This window comes from Varanus komodoensis, unplaced genomic scaffold (assembly GCF_004798865.1).
Source record: "Varanus komodoensis strain SLA01 unplaced genomic scaffold, ASM479886v1 scaffold90, whole genome shotgun sequence".
Taxonomy (NCBI): Eukaryota; Metazoa; Chordata; class Lepidosauria; order Squamata; family Varanidae; genus Varanus; species Varanus komodoensis.
Window position 1 is genome coordinate 2,346,704 of NW_025336599.1, and position 24,085 is coordinate 2,370,788.

The following is a 24,085-nucleotide window of genomic DNA, read 5'->3' on the forward strand; positions in this document are numbered from 1 at the left end:
ACGGAGGTGGGTAGAGACCTGTTCTCCCCTGCAGAGGAAGGCAGGACGCGCTCCAACAGAGAAAAGCTCAGGGAGCCAAGGTTCCATTTGGATGCCAGGAAGCACTTCCTGACATTCAGGACCCCGAGGGTGTGGAATGGGCTTCCACGAGAGGTCGTTGAGGCCCCATCGGTGCGGGTGTTCAAGGATAGGCTGGACGTCCACATGGTAGGCATGTTGTGAGCGGAGCCGGCTGGTGCTGGAGGTCAGACTAGATGGCCCGGGAGATCCTTTCTGACTCGCTCTGTTTCTATGTTTCTATGACTTAATGTCAAGTGGAAACCTTTACCTTTGCCTTTTAAGCTTTAGGTAAAGACACATTGGCTTCTTCTGCCATCTTTTGCCTTTTTTTCTTGTTGGCATTATTTGTAATTGAGAATTTTCTTCTTTAAAAATTCCCATCTGTCTTGGATTCCATTTCATTTGATCTTACTGATCATTATCCCGAGTTTATTAAAATTGGTTTTCTCAAAATCCAGAGTACCTATTTGGATATACTAAGCTTTTGTTCCCTTCAAAATCAAGAATTCAGTTCACTGTATCCACCACGTCATCTCTGTTTGTTAGAATAATATCAAGATTGGATGAAATTCCTGAAGTTATTCCCCACTCCTGCTATAATCTTTCTAAAAAGAATTCCAGAAGCACTTTTGTTTATAGCTCTCCCTCTCTTCATTCATCATGGACATCACAGTTTTGGCCAATATAGAACTAGTCTGACCTGCTGACCACCTCTTAAAATGGCAATCTTGAAGCCATTCCATATCAACTATTCCCTTTTCTTTTCTCTTCGACCAGTTGTTTATGAATATCACAGTTACAAGAGCTACAGCATAATGCACAAGTTGCGTTTCAAGCACTGATAAGGGTGCCAATTTCATTAAAAGCCAGATGAAGTAGGTCTGAATCATGGGGAAAGGCATTATTTTCATTTTGTGTGGCTTTGCTGCGAATCTGCCTGATTTAAACTGGCCCTGCACTTTCTCCTCTCCCATGAGCCTGGCAGCCCCGTTCCACTCACTCAGTTTTTGCCTGGAGGATGGTCCCTGCTGAATGCTAGGAAGGAAATTCAAGCAAGAGTTGCACATACAGGTGTGTGCTCGCTACTTTGTACAGAGTGTGGCAAAATGAGGTGGGTGAGCAGCTGCACGTTCAGGGTACCATTACTGAATGCTTATTCCTCGGGGTTTTTCCTTGAAATAATAAAAATGATGATGATGAAGAAGAAGAATCTTAATTTTTCAGAAGTATCATTCCATTCTGCTGCACTGAACTGCACATCTGATTTACATCAACCGCTGGCCCATCAAACCCAGATTTCTCTAGACTGGCTGGCGCCAATTGTGAGCTGCAAAGGTGATTGTGGGAGGGGGTCTCTCTCTCTCTTTCCTGCCCCCCTAATATTAGAATGCAGGATTACCCCATGAAGCTGATTACTGGGAGATTCAAGGGAGAGAAAATGAAGTCATCTAAGTATGATCTCCCGCCCCTTGAGATCAGCAACAGATGCCCTTCTCTGGGAACCCTCTGTGAATGATATTAGGAGGGTGAGTACCCGGAGGAGGGCCTTCTCTGCGGTGGCGCCCCATCTATGGAATGCGCTCCCCAGAGAGGTCCGCCTGGCGCCGTCGTTATTTGTTTTTCGGCACTAGGCTAAGACCTTTTTATTTAAAACTTCTTTTAATTGTTAAATTATTTGTATTTATTGGATTTTAAATTTTTAGCCGAGATGCACTGGGAGTTTTTAAATAATTTTTTTATTGTTATATTATTATTTATGTATTTATGTATTATTTTGTTTCTGTTGTGAGCCGCCCCGAGGCTTTGTTGCGATGGAGGTGGCATAAAAATGTTTAAAATAAATAAATAAATAAATGTGTCCTGCACCAGCAGGGGGTTGGACCCTTGGCCTTCATGACCCCTTCCAACTCTACCATTCTATGAGTCCTCCACACTGCATGGTAAATACGGTTCTCCTAGGTGAAGCCTCACCTCATTAGAGTAGTAACTGGGAAGAATCCATGAGGAATCCAGCAAATGGAATGAAAAACGACGCAGTTTGGAAAGGTCATGCAACCTATAGAAGCAGTCTGCATTAGCAGAAAACACCAAGAACATTCAACTCATCACAAATTGCTGTCCCTGTATTTGCTGTGTGGCTCAAGCATGGTGATGGGATGTTGGATATGCCCCTTAGCCAACACCTAAGGAGAAAAGATAGCTGTATTTCCTTTATTTTTACTTAAGGGAACCAACATGCTCATTAAAACCCCATCCTAAAACACACAAACCAACAAACACAAGCCACTAGTAAAATATTGTCATTAAATGTAGGGGAAAAGCTGAATATCTGACACATAGTCACCCGGGACTGAATTTTATTGACGCCTGTAGTGCTTACATCTTCAAACCACATAGGTTCACATAAAACATGTTGCCCTTCAGTAAAAGATCCTCAGCCATCCAAATGCAACCTTAGCTTTTTGTTAGAAATGCAAGCCATCTTGATGAGATGTGTTATTATTTAAAAAGCTGGTGCTACGTAGGAGCCTCAGATAAGAAAAGGAAAGAAATATTCTGCCTCTGCCAGGGGACTGTGCTCATCACCCAGCAGTTCTCAGGCTTCCTCTGGGCTAATCTATCACACACAACAGAAAAACATGAAAGCCTTAGCATGAGTCCCTTCCCTTCCTTTCCCTTCTCATCCCATGCAACACCAAGTGATTCTGTCAATGACCTGGTGCAGCAGAAAATAATATCCGACTCCTGCCCTGAAAACAGGCCAGGACTTGCCCTCCTTTCCATTCCTCTTCCTCTGTACTGCGGCTACCAAAAGGACACGGGAGCAACCTTACTGAGATGCCCATAAGACCCCAGCCTGCAGAACAGGAGGGGTGGTGCAGGTGAGGATCACCTCCCCATTCTGCTGCCTGGCATTTTCCCTAGATGGTCGTTTTTGCCAGCCAACTGGGCATTGCAGAGGGAGGGGGAGGCTGGAACAGCTGCAAGTTACCTTGTGTCTTAGCTGCTCCAATTGCCTCCAGTCCTCCCCAAAAGAAGACTTAAGCCCCCCTCCAAGATGGAATGCCCAGCCTTCAAGAGCAGTCTGCACGGTTCTTTCCACAACAGCTGCAATGAGACAAAGGGAGGAGGGAGCACTGTCTCCAGCCTTGAAGCTGGAAATCTGAACTACCCATGGCCCTTACAGCTAGGGTCCAGAAGCCATAGGACTGCTTCCTCCAACAATTTAAAAAGTGTGAACTTCCAAGAATGCTCCATCTTGAACTCAGTCCATATCCTGCATTTGAGCATATATGAGAATGCAAGTATTTTTGTTCAGTGGCAAAGTTGTGCCCGCCCCCTCACGGCCCCACAGACATTTCTCCAGGCTCTCCTGTCCTTCAGCATTCCTCGGAGTCCACCTAAGCCCACACCATATGAGGATATAAATATATGAATGGAGAGGTGTGATCTGAGGGCATTCCAGGGATTAAACCAGAAAAGCCCTGGTTAGGCTGCTGATCCTGCTGAGCACTGACTGCATCAGGAGGGACCTGGGTGATCCAGTCACACCCACAGCTGGGAAGCGGTTGAATGATCCAATCCCAGTCAAGGCTGAATGGAAAAAGACCAAGTGCACACAAGGCATGGAGTATCTGAAGACTCATTGGTTTAACCTGTGAAAGCCTTCATTAAAAATTGCATCCGACTCCGATTCATGGCTTTTGGCAAACTATTTGCAGGCGTGGTTTACCCTAGCCGTGTGGGACAAACATATCTGTATACATGGACTGGACCTAGAGCTCCTTCCCTAATTTCCAAAAAGCAAAGCCTCGACCCATGACAAAAAAGTAGAATGCCCAGCAATGGTATTACATTATCTAAAGGCAATACATAATATTGCCTGGTTTTATATTCTGCTGCAAGATGCTTCGGGGTTTTTTCTTTTTAAATGGGCATATCTTCAGATAAATAAACAGACTTGTGGAAAACACTGCCAAGCATCCCCCAGGTGTCCTTCCTTGGTTTGCAGAGGTAGCACACACTCCATTCTGTGATCATCAACTTGGAGGGCATGGCAGCTATTCACATACAAGACAGATTTGCTGGGCTCATTAATGAACTCAAGCTGCAGTGCTTTGCAGCCATTTCATTCTGTCTGACAAGCAAATCGCAAGTCTGCTAATGCCATACATTCAAGCCTTTCAGAGCATTTAGCAAACTCTAACACACTTCTTGAGAGGTGTGGGTTCCATCGCAAGGTGCTACAAAGGGAAGAAGCTTGCATTTGATTGAAGATCAAAGAGTCACAAACCAAGAGGAATGCAAAAAAGCAGTTTTGAAATCTAATCCATTCAGCAAAGGTTTCAACTTACTGGACCTTGAGGAATGTTCCTAGCACTGGAAGCCAGCTCCATCACACCGGATTTATAGCCCTGGAGTCAAGAGAGGAGAAAGAAGGAGATGAAGAAGCAGCTCGCATTCGTGTGCGTGGAGGGCCTATGGCTGAGCCAACGTCCTCCCACAACTTTCCCAAACCCACAACAAAACAATCAAAAACCAAGTGGCACAATATTCTACTGGTTGCAATGGTGAAGAAGCATTGAACTTTGATACAACTTGATACTATTTTGTACAACTTTATACAAATGGCAATTCTCACAGATAGCAGTTTTGGCACAAATGGAGTCTGAATCATCAACTTTGAGTGAATGGGTTTGTATTGTTTTAAATATTTTATCGCATTTGCAAGCCTGATATGTAACCCCAGATGGTGCTCGGGGCCTTGGTAAATGCCCTTGTCAATTTAATCTTCTCCCTGTATCCCTCCTTCACAAAGCACCCATCAAAAATTTTCTCATTTGGCATCAGTAATACAGTTTTCTACTAGGGTTACAGGATTTGTGCATATCTTAGAAACATCTTTCAGTATTATTTTGTTATTTTTTTTTAGTCACTCCCCACCAATATTATGAATGAGGCTGTTGATGGATTTTAAGCTTTGAGCAAATTAAAGAGCCTGAAAAATATATTTTTGATTGTCAATTTGATGGGTGCAAATGACATAACCTTATTAGAAACCTACAGTGCCAATGCCAGACCAGATGTGATAGACAATGACAACGGTTTTGCATGATTTTCAGGCTTTGCCATTAGCACAAATTTTCTGAGGGTTTTTTTAAAGCAAACTTGAGCCAATTCTGGCCTATTTACACTTGATCGAATTGATACCAGTTTAGGGGCTGAGCTGGGAAAAGCCATTGGATGTCCAGACATATCCCTCACACATCCCTAAGCCATCATAGGGGCAGTGTGCCATTTGGTGGGATATGATATGTAAGAATATCAGAAAGCTGGTTCAGACCAAGGCAAATACTTCCTGCCCTCACTCTGAGTAGGTAATTGCCACAATTCCCATAGCCAGGCAGACTATTTCTGCCTCCTTTCATGGCCTCCATTTTGGAGCAGGAGGAAAATGGGCACTGGAAGCAATCACGCAGAGAAATTTTAGTTCTCACAGATCTTCAAGCAGAGGCCAAGGGATCATTTCCTGGGATCACACTGACTCTGGATTTCCTGAACTGTCTTTCAAGTATTGTCCAGCAATATGATTCTCTCAGCCCATGCCCCCAAAAACAGCCTTGAGAGCCATGGACATGGTGCTTCTCCCATCTTCTTGCTTCCTGTGCACTGAGTTAAATGCTCTCTGCACCTGCATGTAAGTACAATTACACCATTATATCCCACAACTATGAATGTGCAAACCCATGTCTTGTTTTCATGGATGCAGTGTACACTTGTGCAGTGTGTTTAAAATGTACAAATCTGGGAGACACACAACACACAAGGTGGAATGTTTATTTGAATACATGACTTCTTTTATATTTTATATTTATTTTATAGTGTTAATTTTAATTTTATATTGTTATTTTTGTATTTTATTGTATTTTATTGTGTTGTAAGCCGCCCCAAGGCTTCGGCAAGGGGTGGCATAGAAATGTTCTAATAAATAAATAAAATAAATAATCCTCATTCACCTCTAGAGGAATCAACAAGCTTTCTGAATATTCAATCATCAAACATTTTATTATAATTAGGAAAATAAAAACCTGTCTTTGAGCAAAGGAGGCAGAACACTGACCAATCTTGGCATTTTTATACCTTTCACCATATAATTAGCATTTTGTGTTACTGACCGTATGATCATACATTGCACCACCATTTTTGAATTGCTGTGAGATGCTCCAAGTGGTGCTGGGTCACTAGAAAAGCATGATGTAAATTCTCATATGAATAAATCATATGAATTCTCAAATAAATCAATAATCCTACAGGCTGGAATTAGGAGCACTGCAATGCACTGCTCGGTTAATGCTTAGATTGGACCATAGCCACTGCTGGCCATGCATCTGTCTCTGCAGGAGGGAATGAATGCGGACCTTTTGCTCCCAGATGTTGAGAGTCAGTGTATCCCTGAGGCTAAGAAATCTTTGTGTGGGCTCTATATTATTCCCTCTGAATCATCTCACTTCTCAGCAATTTATTTAATGGAGTCCTCCATCTATTGCCATGCAAATATTTTCACATTGCAAGGGAAGAAAGAAACTCATAAAATAAAGAAATCAATTTCAAGGTCAATTTAGTCCCTGTAACACTTGCTACCCTTCGAGTAGCCTGCAGGTCCCTCAGAAAACCTACGGCCAGAGCCAATAAAAGCAACATCACATGCTGTTTGTGAGTTTTCTTTACAAGTAAGGAAAACAATGCATAGTGTGGTCTACTTCATATGCCTCTATGCAAATTGTGACCTTTGAGACATGGCCACATCCTTTGATTCATTAAGGCCACTGTTGTGAGTACAAGGAATACTTTGGCTGAAGCAAAGGTCAAACATTTTCCCCCTTTGTATTCAAGGCAGTGTGTGAGTACTGCAGCTCCACGGTGACTAAAATATGCAAAGATTGGGTGGCCGACTTACATATTAAACATTATAAGTGCAGACAAAGGCCCTCATGATTTTTGCAGTATCTCTACATGTGAGCATGCATGTGTTGCAGTTGCCCTAATTAAAATTATAAGTTTTATATGCTAAAAATGGAGAGCCTCATCTGTCTTCTCTCCACCCACCCCTCATCTGCAGGGTTTTACCTTTCTAGTTCCTTCCTCGGGGTGGGGGGGAGGAAGGAAAAACAGCCCCAAGATATGTGAATGATCCACTCACTTTCAGCTCCTGATTGCCCAGCCAAAACAGAATTAAAACAATGTTTCTAACTCAGGCAGCTTTGCTTCTTTTGCAATGTAAAAATTCCTACCCAGCTCATGCTTTGTCTTAAGGACATTTGTATGTCTGATTGTAAAAAAACAAAACATTAAAACCTGTCAGCTTTCTGTAAGTCCTGATTGTTTTATTTGTTATCTGCTACTCAAGTCTTCCAGTGTCATGATGTTTTTCCTAATCTCTATAATGATTTCTCAATGTTTCTGCATTACGTTTTTGTGCTTTCCTGTTGTCCTCGCCTTCTTACCCATTCAGAATCTCATCACTGCCCTGAAACAGTGTACACGACAAACAACTTTTAAGAGCTCTGCATATGCTCCGGAAGTTCATAGCCAGTTCGGTATACTGGCTACCCAACACTGCTGTTGTTTTTTTGGGTTTTTTTTTTCCTTATAAGCATTGTTTTCAACTACACAAGAATCCAGAGCAGCCTCTCATGTTCCAAAAGAGTGAGCACCTCCCAGAGTTTTTAAGTAGAAAACAATTTTAAAAAAAGTTTTCTATTAGAAACTGTGCAGAAGCAGGGTAAAAAAAACCTGCATGAAATAAATCCAGCTGCACATTAAAATAGGCCCTGTGATATTCCTTCTCCAGACTGTGTGTCATAGCATTATACTCATAGTGCACCCTTCTTGGATTGGCAAGTACCGGATTTCTATGTCCTACAATAACTAAGGGATGTTAGGAAGACACATGTGCAAAGAGAGCAAAATTTGGCTGCTTGATTATTCAGCTACACAGGCAACACTGGCACAGGGAAAAGTGAATAATATTTTCATGAATATGTTTTTATTACCAAAATGTTCATATTTTGTTGGTTCAAGTCAGGGCTAGGGATGTTGAGAAACTCTGCAACAGATGCAAATGAATGCAGACTTCTGTGAATCGGGCACATGGATTCCACAGCAAGCAAGATTTCCAAGACATGCAGGACTTGTGTATGCCAACCTCAAGGCACAGGCGGCATCATTAGATGTGATACTGGTGCAGAACACAGTTTCCTGCCTTTCCTTAAAAAAGATGAAGACTAGCACTAGTTGAGGGCAGGGCCTGTGTCACTATGATCCCACGATCCACCACACCGGATTGGATAAATGGTTGTTATATGCGCACACACACAATAGCGGCTCTGTTTGTTTTCTCCTGAGCATTGTTCCAAAATCTGAATCCCTTTGTGGACTGATGGAAAAACTTGTGGGGGACCTGCACGCAATTCCATTTATAGCAGAGGCTGCAAACTAGGGGAGAAATGTGTTCTAAACGGGTATGTGCTGATGCAGGGGAATCTGGCTCATATGAGCTTGATGGACATCCCGCCTGCTTCCAGTCTGATGATCAGAAACATGCTGGGTCAGGTGTTTTCCCACTGACTTCTGCTTCTGAGATGGGCCATGTTTTCCACATTAAAAAAATAACAACAAGGAAATATGTGCAAATCCTTGTCTTAGTACAACTGAATCCTCTGTGCATGAATCATAGGATTTTGCACTAGTACTGTGATGGAATAACATGGAAGGCTTTAGGATAAAGTCCACTTAACCAGCAGATTCTGTGAAAACATGCTTTCAAAATTCCCTGTATTTGAATATGTATCTACATATCAAAAAATGGATGTAATGTACACCTATATCTATCTATCTGTCTAGAACAGATTGATGCAGAAAGGGTGCAGAAGGGATTTATTAATGACTGCCTGTAAAATTGCAAGAGACCTGTCTGATCTATCCATACCTAGAAAACAGAATATTCCCAGCATCTTGTACAAGAAGCGAAGCAGAGATTTAGTGAAAAATGCAGGTCAGGAGGCACATGCATCATTCAATGAAAAACAAAAATCCATTGAAGGCTTACAAAGGCCAGCTCAAAAATAAATGTTATGTTAAAGGTCAAGTGAATGGTTGTTTATACTGGAAGAAGAGAGTGAAGGGAAGGTGGCATGACTGTCAGCTTGCCTCAACTGTTAAGTCATTAATTTAAGGTGGAATCCTGTGGCCCTTGGAAGGCATCTGGGGGGCATAAGGCTGGATCTGAGAATCTATCCTATGTCATAAAAAGAGTTGTGATCTCGGAGCAGGGAATCTGCACTCTCCTTCCCCTCATGGCAGAGCCGGCATTGAAAGAACTGCCCCAGCTGCCCCCACCCCCGACCTCAGAGAGGGCATAAAAAGGCATTCAGTGGGAGGGGAGGGGATCTGATCTGCACAGTGCTCCAGCCTTCTTCCCTCCCCTTCTGAAGCAAGATGGCCAAAATCAGCTGTCTGGAAGAAATGCAGAGCAAGGTGCCTGGGGAGGCAGAGAGACCCTAACCCTCACCGCTTCTCCTGGTCTGCACTGGATTCTTGGAATCATCTGCTCAAGGGCTAATGAGCAATTGCTTGGATGGCACCCTTAAACTTCCAGCTCATTCTGCAATTTGGAATTTGGAGCCTTGCAAAGGACACCCTGCTTTTGGAGCCCAGCTGTTCTGCTCTTGTGGCTTGGACTGGGGCTGTGCAGTTACTCGGTGCCACTACTTGCCTGTCAAGCATCCACCACGGCTGCTCATAAAGCGCCCAAAGAGATGGATAAGCAAGCCTGCTTAGCCCACGGAGGGGCAGCCAAGCAGCTCCCCACAGCCTGCTTCACAGGACTGGCCTGCCATGACCTGGTCCCTTCCCACTTTCCACCTGCTTATCAAACCTGACCATCTTAAAAAATTTTCAAACTAGTTTTTGACTAGTTACAGACATTCTATTGAAATCTAAAAAGTACCAGAACAGTATGAACTCTGAATAGCCGTCCACTGAAGCTGAGGCAGAAGCATCTCCAAACTAGTTCAACCCAAACTAGAAATCTCCCCTCTCTTCCCCCCCTTTCAGACAAATGCCGATACTCCACCCCTGGGTTGCCACTCACGGGAGGGCAAGCTAGCAGGAGTGCTAGAGACACTCTGGGCAGCTCTTTTCTCCTGCTGCCCCCTTACTAAGTTGTGGACTGGGTGTTCTATATGGTCCCCTTCCTCCTGAAACCCTCCCAATCCTTGCAAAGCAGACTGGTTCTCACGCCCTGCCCGAGAAACTTCACTAGCTAACCTTGAAGCAAAGCCCTCGCCCACCCCTCGCCCCCTGCGTCAGACAAACTGGCCTGGACAGTCTGCAGTGAGCAAGAGATAGTCCCACTCGCTACACCGTCCCTTGAGTCAGCACAGTGAGACATTTGCCCGTGAGCAAATACTGGAGGGTGGCCGGAAGGAGGTATAGGACAGAGTTGTGTGTCACCTCACCAGCCCTGGGTCCCTAAGCAAGACTTCTGGGGTGATGAGGGACAGCGTCTCATCACCAGGCACCAGAGACAACGGCCATCTAGTCAGCTTTTGGGCATGGATAGGGCAGGGATTCCAGCTTGTTCCTCGCCTCTCTATGACCATCCTAGAACAGCCCAGCGGGATGGCCAAGAAGACCGCCAGGTCCAACCCCCTGCTCAGGGCAGGGCTCCATATTAAGCCATCCCTCTCGGAGGGCTGCATCTTGAATGGCTCCAGTGTGGAAGAGTCCACAGCCTCCCTGGGTCACTGGTTCCATTGCCATCCTGTCCTAACAGTCAGGAATTGCTTCCTGTAATGTGAGCCCATTATTTCATGTCCTGCACTCTGGGATGCAACATGCCTCGGGCCAGCTCCGAAAGGGGATAGCTGTGCCAGGGACGGGAGGTGCACAGTGCCAAAGTACCAGTATTTCCCATCAGGACACACAGTAGTGCTGGCTTGGGTTTCCACACAAGACAGCCGAGCTCCAACCTTTGCTCAGATGTTTAGCAACATCTGCCATTCAGTTATTCTGTGTTGGGTCATCATTTTGAGTGTAATTAAAGCAAGGATTTAAGATCAAAAGACCAGTTAGCAGAAGAGCACTGTACAATGTTGCCATTGGCGATGTACATTAATTTGCCAAGTTTGCAGCAGTGGCTGGAAGGATTCTGTCAGCGCCCTCCTAAAACCACAGGACACATGTGGAGTTTAAATGGAAGCTAACAGAAAGAACAGCCCCAGAGCAGATGTTAGAAGGTATAAAGTTTCATGCAGAGAGCAGCAAATGTTTTAGCTAAGAAAAGCTGCAGCAGAAAACCTCTCTGGGGAAAAAGGTTTTAAACATTGTTATTTTACTGGTGGAATTGTTCCAGGATGTTGTTAATAGCTTCAGGGTCTGAAAAGGGGAGAAAAAGCTCAGACCTAAAAACAACTATGAAATGTACTAAGCACTGTAGTTTTTAGGACCTTCCTCTGGGTGACAGAAGAGACCAGATTAGGGAAAGCAGTCCGCAGCAAGGTCTGTTTATTTTTAAACCTGCCTCTGAAAGAAAGAATTGTGGATTTTCTTTTCCAGACGGTTTTTTGTGGGCAGCTCTCCGGTGTTCCAGCGCTATGCATTGCTTTGTTTCAATCCCAAGACTTCTTGCCTTTGCATGACTAGCACACAGGAATGGCTTTTGTGGCCCTCCATGCAAGTTTCGGGGCACACGGCTCAGGGCTTACCAATATCCATGAAGCAGTGGGGTCCTGATTTGCCTTGCACAGCCACCGTGCCTTCTGTAAGTGGGCTTGCTCGTCAATGGATACCTTTAAGGGCTGGGGGGTTGGCAGGGGTGAGCCATTTATCTGCTCTAACATGTACCTCTGGCTGTAAGTGATTTCTACAGGGGATACTCTGTTACATGAGCAGATTGCGCTCAGCATCGATGAGGCAGTGCCAGCAAGGCACGGAGCGAGTGATTGGTGGTCAAGCGGAGGCTGCGTGGGACCTGGGGCAGGCAACAGTGCCACTTCTGGACATGAGTGGGTCCACAGGGCCTTCCCCCTCATCAACGACACGGCCAGAAGTCAGAAATAGTTCACCCTCAAGGAACAGAGATGGCTCCATGATCCACTAATAGTTGCACGTACCATGTACCTAGAAAGCCTGCTGTTCCCTCTTGTGAGGAACCCGAGGTAGTTTGCCCAGTTCTCCTCCACTGCACGCATTCCTCCCAGGAACTCTGTGAGGTGGTTGAGGCTAAGAATCACTGAGGGAGCTTCATGGTCATGCGGGAACTAGAACCCAGATCTCCTAGGTCCCCAGTCCGGTGCGCTAAGCACAACCCTGCACTGGCCCAGTTCCTGCTTCTACATTCTTCTACATCTCTACCCCTCTTCTTATTTCTGTGCGGAGTAGGGATGTAGGAGAATGTGTTCCTGCAAACTTGGTCCAGTTGCAAACTCAACTGAGAGGAGCATTGTAATTGCATTCAAAAGTGTACACCGGTGATGATTTTGCTTCTGAACATCTGCTCCTCCCCGCCACCACACCACAAAGCTACATTTTTATGCGGTAGTCACCAAAAGCAAAGCACCCAAATGGCATCTGTGCTTTACAAAATGTACAGTTTTGTGAACAAGTGCACCCTTTTCCTCTTTGAAGACAGAACAAGAAGCTCAAGTTCAGGACTGAGAAGGAAGTGAGACGAGCTTCCAGGCAGAAACAGAAAGCACGGCTCACTCTCCTATCCTTCAGGTGGCATGGCCTGAATTGCACTAGACCTCCCTCAGTGCTCTGAATTCCAGGAAAGCTCGAACAAAGCCGCACCCGCTGCCTCCACCATGATGCATTTAGCTGGAAGCTCAGCCCATCATCAGCGAATCTCAGAAACTTCTGCCGCACCTCCTCTTCACACTCCACCACAACCACACCCCTCAGAATGCGCTTTGTCCCACATGCCTTTCTGGTTAAAAGGCAGAAAGGCAGTGCTGCACCTGGACTGTTGTGCCCCACGGCCAGGCTGCGCCGTCCGTCAAGGCGGTGCTCGGTGCATCCATTCAGCAGCCCGAGAAGCATGGCGCCCAGTGCCTCGCCCTGACTGCCAGCTGACCCTGATTCCCACGCTAAATTTACTTTATGAGAAAATCCTGCTGTGCAAACAGGGAAAAAAACTTTTGCAGAAGATGTGGGTTTATTGTAGAAGTTATGACTAATAGGTAGTTAAAGTGTTCCATACGACAGAACAAAAATGCCTTATCAACGAATGCTGGGGGGGCGATGTGCTCGCTTGAAGCACCTCTTCGTGGCTCGATTTGGTGGCTCAGCAAGAGTGCTTCAGCACCTCCTGTACTATGGGGGAAAATAACTGGCTCTTGCCAGAGAGGTAAGCCTACAGTTATTTATTCCTGTCTTTCGGAGGGTAATAAAGAGGATGTTCAGTATATCTGAGAGAATTGGACAAGGAGAATTCCATGCTCTGTACCACCTAATCAAGGGGAAATTACCTTAGCTTCCATACTTGTTATTTCTAGGCACTGAGGTGACACAAGAAATAAATGATACCTCAGGAAAGTTGGACACCCCAGAAACCGGTGAAGAAGTGGCTGGCTAGCCCTGGCCGTGCCATGTGACTGTGTGTCCCCGAGGACTCTGACCTGAGCATGCCTGAACACTCCGACCTTTTGAGCCTAAGTCTTCAGGGGCCCACACAGGGCCCACCTGCTGGCCATTTATGGAATAGCCTACTCATAAGAAGAGCCTTGTTCACAAGTAGAACATTACTCATGGGAAGTGCATATCAAGGCAGGTGTGTTTCCTTCCCAGAGCCTGGTGAGCACAGACCTTTGGATAGCTGACCCCCCTGGGCCAGGTGGCTACTCCACCTCTGCCTCTCCGAGGGAGTGATCTAAATCTTCACAGGAAGAGCCAACAGTTGCATTCCCCAAAGGTGCTCTACATGATGTGAAGCTTTTGGTTCTATTGAGGGAGGCTCACGCTTGTGAACATGCTCCATTCAAAGCTCCAGATGTGTGCTTATGCTCCCCTATTCCAAAAGCATTGCAAATAGTTGAGCACCTGCTCTCATTCCACAGATACCCACACTAAGGCTGCACGTCATCAGCCTCATAGCATCAGGAGGTAAACTTGCTTATCATTTTCCCCCTGCCTCTTTAAGCCGGGAGGAAGGGAAGATGGAAAGTTGAGCACACCCCTTCATGTCAATAAACCAGCCGAGACAAAGATGCTTGCCACTGTTTGTGTTCAAATAATTAACCTCAGTTTTGGGGCATATGTGGAAAGCGCAGTAAGTAGGAATCTTCGCCAGAAAGAGGATCCACTCCTTCCTTCCATTTCCCTTCTCTCCCCTGCAGCAGAGTCACTCTAACTTCATCACACCCCAGACTGCAGTTATGGCCTGCTGACACCCTCTCCGTTACCTGCTTCTGATCAGCAAGTGCATCCGTTTAGCAGGCCCGCTCCCTTGCCTTTCCTTCCTGCCTCCGGTTTGCTGAAGAACCCAGCCAGCTTCTCCCTGCTCCTTGTTCTAGCTCTTCCTTTGGTTTCAGTGTCTTCAGGGAGAGGAATGATTTGCCACCTACTTCTTTTTGCTCACAAGCTCAACTCCCCGTGTCCCCTCCTTCTCCCCACCTGCTAGTCAACTGCATTAAATCATTGCTGGGAAGCGGCTTTTAATAATTGAAACCATTTAACCCTATAAAATGCTGCTTTCCTCTGCCTGATCAGTGGTATGTACCTTTTAATTCCTTTCAACTAATTCCTGCTGGGTTAAACAACTGTGTTTTTGGTCCCTTACCTTTTAAGATGCTCAGGGTGAAAAGATCCCATCAAGGCTGCATCTTTGAAAGTGTGCACTCAAACAAGCATCCATGTGAAAAAGGATGCTTGTAACAAGTTGAGCACAGGTTCCCTGAGGGCAGGAAGTCTGAAATCCCACTGCATGCAATTGTTAAATAGTGTACCCTCCATAAAGGAATAGAAGAATAAGGTAGATTTCAACCTTATGCGTGATTAGATGAATGTTTTCAATTAAAGCCTTTATTAGTTCTATCTCCATCTTGACTAAGTCATTAGGAAGTTATAGGATCATCAAATGCATAAGAAATGAAGACAAATAAGCATAGCAACAGGAAGCACTGGGAAGAAGAAAAGCTATGCTCACCAAAGCACATGACAGAACACTCCACTTCCCTGGTTTTCTCTGAAAGCTGCCCTTGCCAGACAAGGGGTCCTGCAGAGGCTGACAGCCTCTTGCGCACCCTCGATTTGCTCTTACCCACAAGGATCCATATCCAGTGGCATTCTGGAAACTCATGGATGGAGCTCCTCTGATTGCTTCCCACCGTCATACAAGCAGTTGTGCTCTCAAAGCCGTTGTGCAATTGCATTGGCACAAATATAACTTAGTTATAGAACCAAACAGCCACGCTGGCACCCCAGAAAAGACTCCTTTTCTCTACAGCCCTGGAAGGAAAAGCCCTGTTGTACCTGACTCCCGAGGATCCTGACATAATAGAGATACCTATCAGCTTTCTCAGGGCATTCAGGATAGGCATGACTCCTCTAGGCTCCAGATAGGCATGACACAGCCAAACACTAGAATAATCAGCTGTCTCAGGGTATGCATGATAGGCTTAGCTCTCCTAAGCTCTAGCCCATTCAAATGTCTAGTAACTGCCTCAGAGAATTCCCTCAGAAAATGGAAAAAGCTTACCAAAGACGTAATGGGCAAAGATTGCTTAGAAGGTGTAAATTAAAAGATAAAACTTACTGCTAACCAAATCTGCTTCTGTATATCACTTGCTCAACTGCTTATGTGATTCTGTAACTCCCCATTGTCGCCATTGTTCTCATTCTTGTCAAAAACTGATTGTATTGTTCCCCATTTGCCAAAAGCGGATTGTGAAGGTATAAAGATCTCCTTCCAACTCTGTTCAAGCACCGCATTCCTCCATGAATGTGGTCCCTGCTGCAGGAATAAATCTCCTCTTTACTTCACCATCTGGTCTCTGGCCTCGTCTGTAACACCGCGGGTACAACATTTGGAGGCCCCAGCGAGATTCTAGACCCCGGCAAGACCAGAGACCAGCGGTCTGGCTTCCATCGAACCAGGGCCGGGCCCTTTTAGGCGATTTTAGCCTTTTTCTTTTTACCCCGGTTCGGTGGGACGTCTGGCTGGAAGAGGAGAATTGGTAAGCGCGCACGGCGGATTTTCCTTTCTTTCCGCCCTCTGTCTCTGTCTCTGTTTCTGTCTGGGTATCTGCAGATCTGGGTTGGAAAGAACAGCTTGGCTGGACGCAGCACTACAAGCTACTTTCCGGTCGTGGGCACAAGACGTTGGCCCCGGCTACTGCGGTCCCTTCCGGTATTGGCCGCTTGCCAGTTCCGGTATTGGCCGATTCTGCTCTGTTCTGGCTGTGTGTGTGTGCTTGCCGGCTGTCTCTCTGTCTGTCCAACGTTTTGTTCTTTGTAAAAAGTGTCTCCTGTCTCGTTTTTCTTTCCTCTATACTTGTTCCCTGTAAAGATTTTTTTCCAGATCAGGACGATGGGTCAACGCCAATCCCTTCCGCTTACCCCTCTGCAATGCCTCTTGAATAACTTCTGATTTTTCCAAAAGGGCTTCCGGATTCAGAGTGCCTGCGGATTCGGGCACGCTGCGAGTTAAAATGGCCACCGGGGGCTCGTTCGACCTTCCCCCTTTTGCAGGGAGTTCGATCTGAGCTTACTACCTCTGCAGCAAATTGCAGGGTGGTGTGAATTACAGGGGGCGGCATTTGCGGGGTTGCCGCGGAAGCAAGCGCTTGGTATTTTTTTAAAAACAGCATGGTCAGACCTAACTAAATTGGCCCTAGAAGGCTAACTTGTTTGAAATGGGCTACACCTTTTGCAAAAGCATTTGGCGAAAATACAATCTAAAGAAATGGAATAAGTTTTGCTTTGGTCCAAGCTGGTGGAAAGAAAAGGGAAAAAGAAAAAGCTAGCTTAATATAGTATTGGTGCACCAGGAAAGATCTACACGTGTGCGTATATGTTTGCACTGGGTTTCTGTGCAAAGTTTTTGTTTGTGGAAGTCTTGTGTTCATTGTTGCTGCCTGTGTTTTGTGCCCTGTCTGTTTGTATTTAAAGTGTTCCCCTTTCTGGGAGGTTAGCATAGCTCAGAGCGGGTTTTGGGGGTTCCTCAGGAAATAGAAACTCCCCCATGCAGCCGCACCAATCTTGTCCTCTTCAGGCATGGTTGAAAGCAAGGGCGTGGATGGGTGTTCTTGCCCCTGAGATGAGAATGTGTGAACCTGGCTTTGTTTGAGGTACAGATGCATGAGGTCATGGACCTGAGCCCAAGCATGGCTGAGTCCGGCTGGGAAAAAGGCGATGATCAGGGAAGTGTGTGTGTGAGATTTTTCCTTCCCCCATTCCTTCTATATGAGCCAGAACTGGGAAGTAAGGAAATGTGTGACCCTTAAAGTTGGGCTAACACAGGTCCTACCCAGTCTTCTGGACATCCTCAATAAGCTTATCCTGTGTGAAAGCCCTGTATGAAAGAGGGGTTATGTAGAAACACTTTTATGCAGATCCTTGTCAGAAACCGGGAACACTGTTTAATGTCTTGTTGCAAATTTTCCAGCTTCTTCCATCTACCTTACAGCCCTCCTAGGTAGGAAAAAAAAATCCTTCTTGTTGGAGTAAGTAATGGCATTTGAAATTCCAGGAGGGGATGCTGATGGGCAGATGAAAGATGGAAAATGCTTTCTTTGCAAGTTCCTGGGGGGTAGTTTATGGTTCTGGGATCGTTTTGGATTGTACTTTGGATCGAGAGGTGAAACTGTATCTGGAGGCTAAATGGCTTTAGGGAATCTATTCCTCGTCAGATATTGCTGGAGTATGTTTGTGAGGGAAGGCATGGGAAGGAAGGAAGGTTTGTTCAGGAGGAAACAGTGCAACAGGAAAGCACTGTGGTGTGGTTGTGATTTCATGGGGTTTGGATTGGAATTTTGTAGAAGTAGAAGGTAAAAGGCAAGTGAGCAAATGGATTGTGGAAATGAAAGAAATGAGGCAAAGATGCAGAAAGGAAGGGTTTTCTTTTATGTGTTGAGGTTTCTGGAAAGTAGTGGAACTTGGTTGGTTTTTCTCTCCCCCTGTTGAACTTGCAACTGTTTGGAATGTGAGGCTTGAGTGAAAAGCAAAAAGACTTTTATTTTTCTGAATGTTGTGTGTATGCCATGTGAGAATGAGTATGTATTGGACAGGAATTCCGTAATTCAGGGGGTGCATGGTGCTTGGTATGTGAGAGAATTTTGGGAGTTTTGGTGAATGGTGGTTTGGTGTTTTTTTTGCTGAAAGAAAAAATATGGGAAGGAGTGTGTACCTTTTGAAGCAAAGACAAGAAAACAAGGAGGAATAGTCTACCTTGCTAAGAGCACTCCCATTATTTAAAGAGACAGTAACTGCAGCCTCTTCCCGGGATTTGGTCTGGCCAACTGAATTTAGGAGGAATTTGTGCTGGAAAATTTGGGTTTCTTGACTCTGTGGGCTTAGCCCACAGAGCCAAGAAAAAGGGGGGATGCTCTGGCAGGAAGATACCACCACTTTGTGAGTACTGCAGAAGCAGCACACAAAGCCTCTGAGCATGTGCAAAGTTCAAAGTACTTTGGGAAGTTTGAGCAGCTCTGCTTCCAGCCACAGATTGGAGGCGGGGTTTGCACTAGTTCTCAAAAGAAAGTCTGAGTCTCTAGAAAGCTCTCAAAGGAAACCTTGGTGTCTTAAAAATAAATAAAAGCTGTGTAACTGAGGTAAGGCATTTGAGGTCCTTTGCATGCAAAAAAAGCTTGCTTTGCCTCAGGAAAATTCTGCCTGGGAAGGGTTGGGTTAAAACAAAGACCCTTAAGCACTTAATGAGTCACTAGGAATTTTAAGGCAGGGAATCCTTCCAAAAAGCAATGTTTTGAGCATGTGATTTGTATCAGCCATCAAGAGTTTTCCCTCTCCAATAACTTCTATTTTTCTATGTAACATGGATCTGGATCTTATGTGTGTGCGTGTGTGGGTATAAGTTCTGAATTCTGAGTATGCCATTTTGCTATTAGCTATGCTACAACTGAAGACTTGGGAGGGAATGAATGGATGAAACTCTGGGCTGTGTGCGTGCGTGTGTGCAAGTGCACGCAATGGGAAGAGTCTCCTTTTAAATCTGTGAGGCTACTTCTTCCCTTTTTTGGTGTTAAACAGAAAAGTTTTGTTTTGCAATGTTTTGCAATATCAATGATAGTGATACTGCTGTTACTATCACTGGTATTGATGGTGCTACAAAGGTTTTTTTTTCCTTACAGTAGCGTAGCCTAATGTTTGTTGGGGACTGAACCCATTTGCCAGCCCAAGGATGTGGGCAGCTAGAATGGCAAGTTCTCAAAACTCTTTCCATAAACATAAGCTGTCTCTCAAATTACCAGGGTCCAGAGTTGAGGGCTACTCACTCTGGAAACAGATGTACCTTCCCCAGTTAAAATGTTGTCTCCCCTTATGCTTTTTTTCCAAGTGATGTAGAGCATCCAATCAGCTTTGAATGCTTATAGTTAATTTGTATTGCTTGTGTTCCCTCTGAAAGCAAAACTATCATTCTGTTGAGATCCTTCCATGAGATAATTGTTCCCTGTTGACTTTGACAAAACGTTTTCTTCTTGGTTTTTCTTTTTGGCTGAATTATGGTCCTGTTTGCCCTAAAGTGCCCTGTGATCTCCCAGAGGAAGAAAGGGGTGCTGTCCTGAACAGGCAGGAGTAGCAAAGGCTTTCTCTTCTCTGCATCCCAGGTTGCTGTTGCCCGTGGGAAATTTGCCTCTGGAAGAAAATGAGCAGGTTGCATGTGGGGGTGCGGCAGTCTCCTCATGCAGACTGATATGAGGGTCATCACACCTCACCTGTGGAATTCCCTTTCAAGGGAGGTGCCACTGGCACCTGCTTGATCTTGCTTTCAGACACGTTAAAACTTTTTTATTCAGTATCTGTTTTAAGATTGGATTATTGGTTTGCTGCTGGTTTATTGTTTCCTTGGTTGTCATTATTGGTTATATGGTGGATCAAGAAATGGTCTGACTCTGCACCTAAGGATTTGCTCAAGAGCTGTGGCTTACTTTTCCCTTGAGGGATGAATTGGCTCCATTTTCATGTAGAGCAAAAAGCAACAAGTTTGGATGGGGTTTCCACTCAGGGCCTTCAGGGCCTTACTGCGGCTGCAAGTGCAGAGTCTCACTTTTCCCCACACACGTCCCTGTGGAAGTGGCCCCTAGTAGCTGCTAAGAAGAGACGGAAAGGTGGGAGAGCAACGTGACAAGCCGTGGGTTCTATCTGTCCTGCAAACTGTCCCCTAAAGCTCCTAAGCTAACAGGGCGTATGCTGTTTCCCGCAACATGTGTGCATTAGATACTGTCTATTCTTGTGAGGGTGAGATTGTACCTCTGCTATTACAGTTTGTAAAAAAATGTGTGTGGGTAGCATAAAAAAAATGCTAGCAGTCTGTATTTTAAGGTTTGTTTGTGCTAACAATGGGTTGGTGCATTTTGCATCCGTGTGGGAGAGTATCATCCCTGTAATAAGAAACTGTGTAAAACTGTTCTGATTGTCCAGCAGAAAGCACCTTTGTTTTTGGCCTAGGCAAGCAACAGGTTCATGCAACACCAGTTCAACAAAGGATTTATTTTTTGTGCATTTTTACATTGATTGGATTGATTTCAGCAACCCGCATTTTTTTCTTCTTGAGACTGTGCTAAAGAAGGGACAGACTATTACATCTTGAGGTTTCTCTCCAAACTCATGTGGATCTCTGCTACTGTCTACAACTAGCTTCTGTGGAGAAGTGTAAAAGCTTTTTTCCTCTTAATTAACCTGTTTTTGAGCTGCACCCTTCCAGGAACCAAACAAGCCACGCTGGCACCTCAGAAAAGAAAAAAAGACTCTTTCTCTACAGCCCTGGAAGGAAAAGCCCTCCATGTCCCATGCTATGCCCTGGTTCCAGGAACTGAAGTGACTGATGGGAATTCATTCCTGTGTTCTGCCTTCCCCATTGCTTCATCCACAAGGAAAGAACTAACCAGGCCAACCGAGAGAACTGGACATCATGTCATTGCTTCACCTCACACTGCTCCCACCTTACAAAGCACCAAGTTTGCTGACCAGAAGGAGTGGTGGCCTAAAACAGGATAGTCCTCACCGTGAGGGCCTCAGCCCAGACGAGGATGAAATGCCTAAGGCCGCAATGGGTCAGAGGAGGCCTACGGAGCAAAGGAACCAAGCCTCAAAATTGAGTGGCAAAACTGGAAATAGGTGAGGTAGCAGGTGAGAGCTGGCTGGCACTGAGTTCTTTGCAGCCAAAGCGGGGCCAAAATCAGCATGGAGTTTCCCAGGAGGACTAATAGCATTGGGGTTGCATATCATGTCTTTTGAACTTTCTTTCTTTTTCTTCCGCTACTTTTCCAATTGTTTCCCATTTTTCCTACCCTTTGAACTCTCAGCAAATACACAACTCTCCATTGTATGAAATAACTTTCTCCTCACATTAGTTTAGTTTTGAGATGGAAGCGGTTTTTGGAAAACCTTGGAACAGGATTTATCCAAACTGACTCACTTGTTTGTGTCACAAAGCGAAGCTAGTGACAAAGGGGGGATTGTTGGGAAAATTTGGGTAAATCCTGTCTGAAAAGCATTACTCCTGTGTGCCTTTGCATTGTGGGATCAAATCCTGTCTTCCTTCTCAAAACCAAGCTGTCACTGTTTAAAATGGCATCCCCCCACTCCTTTCTCTCACCTTTAGCTGTGGGATACACTAGACAGACCATTTTAGCCCAAATATACATTGTAAATAGTCATTGTTGGAACTCAAGGAAGTATCTTCCTAGTCCAGAGGCTCCATGTGCCCTGGCCAATTCAAAATGTTTAGATTCTAGATAAGAGTCTTGAGCTCATGCATAGTTTCAGTGGCTTGAATTTGCATGTCCAAGCAGACCTGGAGATGGGTTCAAGCTACTGAACTAAGGTGTCAATACAGGCAATTAGAAATATTGTAATCTCATTGTCACTGTGTGAATGACTGACATTTCTTTATCTGTTCTGTATGTGATGACCTCAGAATCTTATTGTAATCGCTGCATTCTGTCATCAATGTGTATGTGACTGTGGGAGTGTATAAAAACCCTCTAGTTGTGTTGTAGCTTGGCAGAAGAGTTCACCTCTGCCTGCCCAGTAATGCAGCCTGCATTATCGTGAGCACCGCGGGAAACTTGGGGTAAATACAATAAAGCCTCAGATGGTCTGGACGCTTGGTCTTTCCCACGAACCCGAGTTTTATTCCCTCTTCTCAAATTGAGATTCCGGGATTCTGACACTTTCTATCCAAAATATTATTTAAAACTTTTCTATAGAGTCCCATACTTAGACATCTCGGGACGGTTTACAGCAAATTAATCCTAAAAACAGAAATAAGAATAACACTGGCCCAGCATCCAATGTTAAAATATAAACCCACTAACTAAAACAAGTTAACAATTAAAATACTGGGAGAATAAAAAGATTTTCACCTGACACTGAAAGGAAAGAAGTTTTGGCGCCAGGTGGATCTCTCTGGAGAGTGTACTCCACAATTGGGGTGCCACCACAGAGAAGGCCATCCTCCCGGTAGTCACCCTCTTGACCTCTTTCAAGGATGGCCCCTGACTCAGATCTCAAGGGGTGGGAGGGCACATGGGGAGAAGGTGCTCCTTCAGGTATCCAGGACCCAAGCCATTCAGGGCTTTATAGGTCATTAAAGGGACTGCAGGTGGCTTTATTGGCCATTTCCAGCACCTTACATTGGGCCTGGACTTCAACTGGTAGCCAGTGTAGATGTTAGAGGACCAGCGTTATATGTGAACACCCTCCACTGTTTAATATGAGGAAATGAGGAAATTCCCAGCTGTGCTGAGTAGTAGTCTAAGGATTCCTTCCAAACCCCAGTTGGGCTACTGACAACCTTCTTCTGTGGCACATGTAAGGACTACCAAGGGCCACAGGACATGTGCACAGAAGGATGCTGCTTGCTGAGCATTATGCGCAGCCCTGATTCCTGGTGGGCATTCACATGAACACTTGACATACTGTCCAGGAAGCCAGACTCATGGTTGTGAGAAAGGAGGCCAGAGTCTGGAGAGCCCAGCCCAAGGAATCCTACAGATTCCCACCTCCAAAAGGGACTCCTTACACAGTACAGCTACTCCCTGTGGATCATGTTGTGGCTACCGGCCATATACCTGCGAGTTGAAAAATCTGTCCAAAAAAAAAAAAACTGGCAACCCTAATTGAGCACAAGCCAAACACAAGACAGGGATCAATCCAGGACTTTTTTTCCCTTGAGTTCCATTTCTTTTTTTGCTTTAAAAGTGCTTACCAAAACTGTACTGACAGTATTTACATTTGGGAAGACACGCACACCAAAAAGAGTTATATAATCAGAAAAAAACAGACTTGGTAGTCAAGAGGGCAACGCCACCCTTGCATGCATAGCCAGAAGAGTGGCTTCTAGATTGAGAGAGGTATTACTACCACTCTATATGACTGCTGCACCTGCAACTGGAGTACTATGTTCATTTCTGGGCCCCACATTACAAGAGGGATATAGCAAGGTTGGAATCAGTACAGCTGGTTTGCAGGGGATGCTGTATGAGGTGAGACTGAGGGAGCTGGGTCTGTTCAGCCTTGAGAGGAGGAGACTCAGAGGGGACCTGTTAGCGATGTACAATATGGCAACCCACCATGGGCGATCAGTCCTAATAGGTTGCCATGTAAGCCTAGCACAGGTTCTGCAGAATGGCTTACTTTTCACAAACACTTCCCTGGGAATCCATGGCTTGTTTTAGAATTGTTGACAGCCAGGATGGCTTGTTGTGTCATCCAAACCTGGCAGGGCAATATTGTCCTGGGCTGCAGAAATCATCCAGCCAGAGCAACATACTCTCTTGTT

The 24,085-nt window shown here is 45.2% G+C and overlaps 1 long non-coding RNA gene across 1 annotated transcript in view; it reads left to right on the forward strand.

Moving 5' to 3' along the window:
• The window catches only part of LOC123017272, a 24,274-nt gene extending 563 nt beyond the window's left edge, over window positions 1-23,711 (forward strand). Inside the window, exons 2-3 of the long non-coding RNA XR_006413570.1 lie at window positions 18,542-18,544; window positions 23,588-23,711. This is a non-coding gene — a long non-coding RNA (uncharacterized LOC123017272). The remainder of the gene's footprint in view (window positions 1-18,541; window positions 18,545-23,587) is intronic.
• Window positions 23,712-24,085: the final 374 nt, after the last annotated feature.